This window comes from Ctenopharyngodon idella, chromosome 16, assembly GCF_019924925.1.
Source record: "Ctenopharyngodon idella isolate HZGC_01 chromosome 16, HZGC01, whole genome shotgun sequence".
Classification (NCBI taxonomy): Eukaryota; Metazoa; Chordata; class Actinopteri; order Cypriniformes; family Xenocyprididae; genus Ctenopharyngodon; species Ctenopharyngodon idella.
In genome coordinates this window covers 26258268-26264606 of record NC_067235.1, presented here as the reverse complement: position 1 = coordinate 26264606, position 6339 = coordinate 26258268, and positions in this window count along the sequence as shown.

Here is a 6339-nt window from a genome sequence, read left to right as displayed (position 1 = left end):
CATTGACTGACTGACTGTAACAGATCTCACCATTCTGTTCTTGGCCCAAGTAGGTGTGGTCAGTCACACTGATGCCACTCACTGACTTCACTCTCTGCCAGCCATAATCAGCAGCAGAACAGACGCTCATCTGACACAGAGATTCATCATCAAAACTGCAGTGGTCAAGAAAAGAGATGGAGGAATCTGTAATGCAAAAAGACAAACATTGAGGCAAAATCATTTCCTTGCATCTTCCCATTCATGACATATTTTCCCTGGTCTCCCTTACATCAGTCTGGTAACACTTTATTTTGGGGTCTTTTAACTAGTTGCTTATTAGCATGCATATTAATAAAATATTGGCTATGTATTAGTACTTATTAAGCACACCTTAATGCCTTATTCTGCATTACCTTATTCTACATTCTTAATCCTACCCAATATCTAAACTTAACAACTACCTTACTAACTATTAATAAGCAGTAAATTAGGAGTTTATGGAGGGAAAAGTCATAGTTAATAGTTTATATGTGTTTCCTATACTAAAGTGTTAACATCAGGATTTAAGTGAAAGTGAAAAATGAAAACAATATGTTTAAAATACTCACTGCATTTATAGAGTTTGTTGAGCTCAATCGCATCATATTCACTGATGTCCATTCGTTGACCAATCACATCCTGGAACTCAGGACGCTTGGTGATGATCGTGGATCCATTACCATTACCGAAGGCATTTTTATCATAATGCATCACAGAGTAATAGTCATATGGGGTGCCTTGGGTGGTGGTCACATTCTCACCGTATTTATCGAAATTGCTCTCATAGCCTGAAAATAAAGACCAGTTGAGTTATTAAGGTGATTGTTTATACAGAATGGCTTACTTAAGAGCTGATTAGTTAAATGGGCGCTGCAAACAGTATGTCAGTGTATGTCTGTATTTAACTGTTTTACTCTTTTCCTAAAAAATAATAAAAGTGCAGGGCTACCTTTTATGATGTTTTCAAATTTGATGGTCACATAATCATCTCTGTCATATCTTGACTGCTCATGCCAAAATCCTAGTGCATGGAGAAACTCATGCTCAACAATGGCTTTTGTTCCACAGCCATCTCCAATGGAAAGAGTCTGACCTCCAGAAAATATGCGCCCAACATACGACCAACAGCTGCAAAATAAGTGAGACATAACAGCACATTCATGTAGCACATAGTGTATGTGCATTAATATGTTGACTGGTAGTGTAAAAGGCCTTTATACTATTGATTCAGTATAGCATATTTTAGGCTGTATCAGAATAGTCTATAATACCATATATTACTAATATTGTGCATTACTAACTGGAACCATACTGTACCCTTCACGACTCTCCACAGAGATGTAAAAATTTTCTGCTGCTCTGGGCTTGAAGTCAATACATGATTTCAGTCTGAATTGTTCAAAGGCTCTCAAAATGACTCCTTTATAGTTCATATCTATAATCACAATCAAAAATACATGATGGATGAAAAACACATAAAAGTAACACTAATTTAAAAGTTGATTTAGTAAACTGTAAGTGATAAATCCATCTTTTCTTACTTAGATTCATACTCAGCTCATATGGGACGGGAATATCCCACCGATTCCCAAGAATGGCGCTCCTTTGTTTAGGCTTTAAAGCAATTGTTTTACGTATAAATATAATACTGACTGATTTCTGAATTATCCAGTATTCAATGTACTTTTAGAATTTCTTAGAACAGAACTCACCATCATGATGTCCCCTTCTCTGAGATTTAAACCTAGCATTGAGTTTAAAGTAAACATGCTTGTGTTCAGTTTACAGTAAATAGCATTCCGTTTACAGTAAACATGCTTGTGTCCAGTTTACAGTAAATAGCATTCAGTTTAAAGTAAACATGCTTGTGTTCAGTTTACAGTAAATAGAATTCCGTTATTTACAGTAAATCTGCTTGCGTTCAGTTTACGGTAAATAGCATTCCGTTATTTACAGTAAATCTGCTTGCGTTCAGTTTACGGTAAATAGCATTCCGTTATTTACAGTAAATCTGCTTGCGTTCAGTTTACAGTAAATAGCATTCCGTTATTTACAGTAAATCTGCTTGCGTTCAGTTTACAGTAAATAGCATTCAGTTTACAGTAAATCTGAATAATGATTTATGAACAAAAACAGATATAAGGTACCATACTGCTTATATAAATATATTTGGGTTTTTGAGATAATACAGTAATTTTACCTTTGTTTATATCAGGAATGTCCTTCCATTCCTCAGTGCCTTTGAGGAAAATATAATGAAGAAAACAAAAGACAGAGAGGTGAAGTTGGAAAATAGAACTGAATGCTAGACAACAAGAATTTTAGTGAAACAGTCTGAAAGTTAAATGAGAAAAAAAGAACGATAAAAACTTCACACAGTAATGACAGCAAAATCAAAACAGGATCTTTTACATTGCACAATTGAGAGATTACAATAACTTTACAACAGATTAATGTCAGTGAATGTGCTGTACTTACCATTTATATCTGGTGGGAGCTGAGAACAAGAAATATGAAAACAATACTCAGACATTACGAAAATATTTTAAAAAAATCAACAGTTATATATCACCTTCAATGACAATGTATATAACATAAGCCTTCTACTATCCAACTTACCATTGGTGATGCAAGACAAAGAGCCACAGCCAAACTCAGCAGAAGAAAAGTACATAACTGCATTTTTACTGGGAATCATAATGATCACATTTTATGAATGATGTTTTATCATTTACATTAAAATTTGCAAGCAGAATTCAAAGGATACACAAAGTATTTAATATTTTTGAAATACTAGTATCTCACTTACATTTATTACCATGGAAATCTGTTATTAAAAAATAAAAGTAGGATACATACCAGTTTTCAGTCATTAACGGCTAAAGTTAAAACATATAACTGCTTGACTACCGAGCAAAAGTGAGATTCTCTGAAAGTTTGACAAGTTATTTACATATGCAGTTAGTACAGTTTTGTACTTCCTTATATTGAGCTCTCATTGGAAACAATGACACACGCACGCACGCACGCACGCACGCACACACACACACACACCCACGGACAATTTTTGGCATATATGGATTACAATTAAATAATAACTATAATTAAATAATAAATATATATAAATAAATATATCATATTTTTAAAAAGATTTTGGAAGACCCTGACCAACTCTCCGAAGTTAAAAAAAGGCTAGTTCCTGCTTCAGTTGCATAAGTGCTAACTTAGGCTCATATAATTTAGGCTTTATGTGCCTTGACTAATGGCATTCTTACAGTAGAAAATGAACTGCAGTGCTTACTGGTGAAAATTACTGATTATCTAATTGTGAACTACCCCAGCCATCAATTTACCATTTACTACAGAATAATTATATATTGACTGAGGAGTAAATGCTTAATTCTTCTTTTGCTCTATAATAGTTTCTACATAAACTATGAATCGGAATAAAATGATTTAAATCCACTTCAACTCAAAGTGAAGCAATCTTGATAACATCTTTTAGAACCATCACAAATGGAATAAAACCATCCTGAGGTTTTTGTTTCTGAAATTACACATAAACCAGCATCTCTTCATCATTCCTCGCATGCAGAAACAAGGGTGAATGACGTTCATGAACAAATGACAACATTCCAGATATACCTGATTATGATGTTGTACTGTTAGCTATTTCTCTCTAAAACTGTTATGCTAGAAGAATCTCTGTTCAAGATTGTAATAGAAGAATAACAGCAGAAGTGATTGAGTGAGTTTCTGAATCTCTGAATTATATGACCAACCTTATTACTTATAATTTACATGATTTACAGTTTTTGTTCAACTGCTAACATACTTTTGTCCAATGTGTAGTTACATTTTCAAAACTCTAAACGCAATTAGCTCAACATCCGTCTGTTGTAACCTAGTAACTATTAACACAATTCATGTCATTTTTACACAAAATGCAGTCAATCAATACGTTTCTAAAATGCTTAAATTTTCTTTTATTACAAGCTTACTCAATACTAAAATCATGGATCTTTCTGATCTCATTTCAAATGCTTAAACACAGCATGTCAGAAATGAAGACCTAATGTTCTAATCTTTAAATATAGTGTAAAACCTCTACTTCTGCAACAACAGCAGCTCAAACGTATTGAAAACTATATAAAATAAATCCTGAAACAATTGATAAGCATTTTTTTAATCATTGAAATATTCAGAAATAGCAGATTGCAATCTCAGTTGGAGGCATAGTCAGGTGTTGAAGTTCTTTTCATTACAAAGACATACAGTAAAATAGGACTCCTTGAACTGGTTTTGTTCAGTGTGGATACAAAACAACTCAGAGGAGCAGACAGAGAAAAAAAAACTCTTTTTTTCTCTCAATTCCTATTTTATATCTCACAATTCTGACTTTTCTACTCGCTTAAAAAAGTCAGAATTGTGAGATGTAAACTCAAAACTGCAAGAAAAAAAAGTGAGATAAAAACTATGGATTTCATAATTTCTGTAGGGCAGAACTGAAACATGACAATAATACAGTTTTCATAATGTCATCAACTGTTAGTATTTTGACAGTCATTGTGCTATGATTGACTATATGTTCATGTTGGATAGAAAACTAGTGCCGGTGTTTTGACAGAATGACTCGATTTTAAATCAGGTTTGCTGTGTTTTGATAGAGTTAGTATAGAAAAAGTTTTTTAGCATTTTGAAATGTGTAGAGTTTGTATTTATTTAACAAAATATTGTTTTGGCCTGAAAATGAACTATTTGGATAATTGTGTGTTGCTGTGTTGTTGTTGTTGTTTTTTTTGTTTTTTTTAAGTTGCCAGCCAGCACCAGCTTGGTATAATAGGACAATAATGGCAGAATGATTGTACATGAGTTTGAAGTTTCTGAATTATATGACCGACCATATAATTTATATATAATTTACATGATTTAACATGTAGCCTTTGTTTAAAGTATATAAATTTAATGGGTAACTTGTGAATGTTGTGATATATGTATAGCAACATACTGTAGCTGAATTTCAAGGTGGCATTGTTCCCATAGGTGCATTTTTTTTTTTTTTTTGGAATGTTTGTCACTTTGAACACTTTAACATGCTGCCTCTGCACTTGGCATTAGCAAGCGATCACCATGAGCCAATCAGGCATAACTAATCCGAATTCTGTTCCCTGCACAATATTTACATTAGGTCTGTAATAGACCTTTATCACACATGTTTTTGTTTTTGAGTAATCAACTATAAATCAATAATGAAATTAGGGTAACACTTTACAATAAGGGTGCACTAATATGCATTAATTCATGCTTAACTAATGCACAGATAATCATGTTTTAATGTATGACTCATGAAGAACTAAACCATTAATTAATGATTACTGCATCAGCAACTAATAAAGAGTCAATATGATTAATAGATTAAGTAATATATGAATTGCTATTAATTAAATGTCATGATGTATTAATTCCTTAATAACATATTTTATTAACTAAAAGTGTAAATTAATGTGTTAACTACCACAATGGGTTGAAGCCATGTACTTCAACTTCCAGTTGTCTGCTTTAATTAATCATTAACTAATGATTTGAAAATGTATCATTATGTTATGACTTTACTTGTTGAGGCACATGACTATTAACTAATTGTTAAGTAATATGTAATTAATGGGTTTTGAGTGTAATGACAGAAAATGTGTTTGAAGGATGGGTAAGTTGGGCTGCACACAAATATCAGCACACCAGGATCTGAACTACTGACCGCCGTTACACTGTGTTTAAACTGGACACAATCATTAGTGCCGCATCCAGTGTATTATCACTACCACTGATTATAATGGGTTCTATTCTCTTTGTCCGATCTTGACACAGTGTTACGAAATAGCAGTGTCCAGCCACATGTTCTCAGCGTTCTGCCTTTGAATCCTTGACCTCAAGCTTAACCTGACACTTTCCTGTGCCATGAACAACAAGGTTCTGGATGTGGCAGTTTATCTGGTACAGTGGAATCAAAGTTGTAGATGGCTGGAAATTGAAATCCATGGCTTAGTGGAGATGTCAAAACCATAATGACATATTACTTAACAATTAGTAAGTAATCAGTAATCAGCAGTAATCATTAATTAATGGTTTAGTTCTTCATGAGTCATACATTAACTCATGATTATCTGTGCATGCATTAATGCATATTAGTGCACCCGTATTGTAAAGTGTTACCGAAATTAGTTTGTTGGTTGAACAACTCTGTTAAACAATTTGCATTAATCCTTTTGCTCATAACTCAAAAAGATTGAAGCAAACTGCTGCGTTAATTTTTTCTTCTTC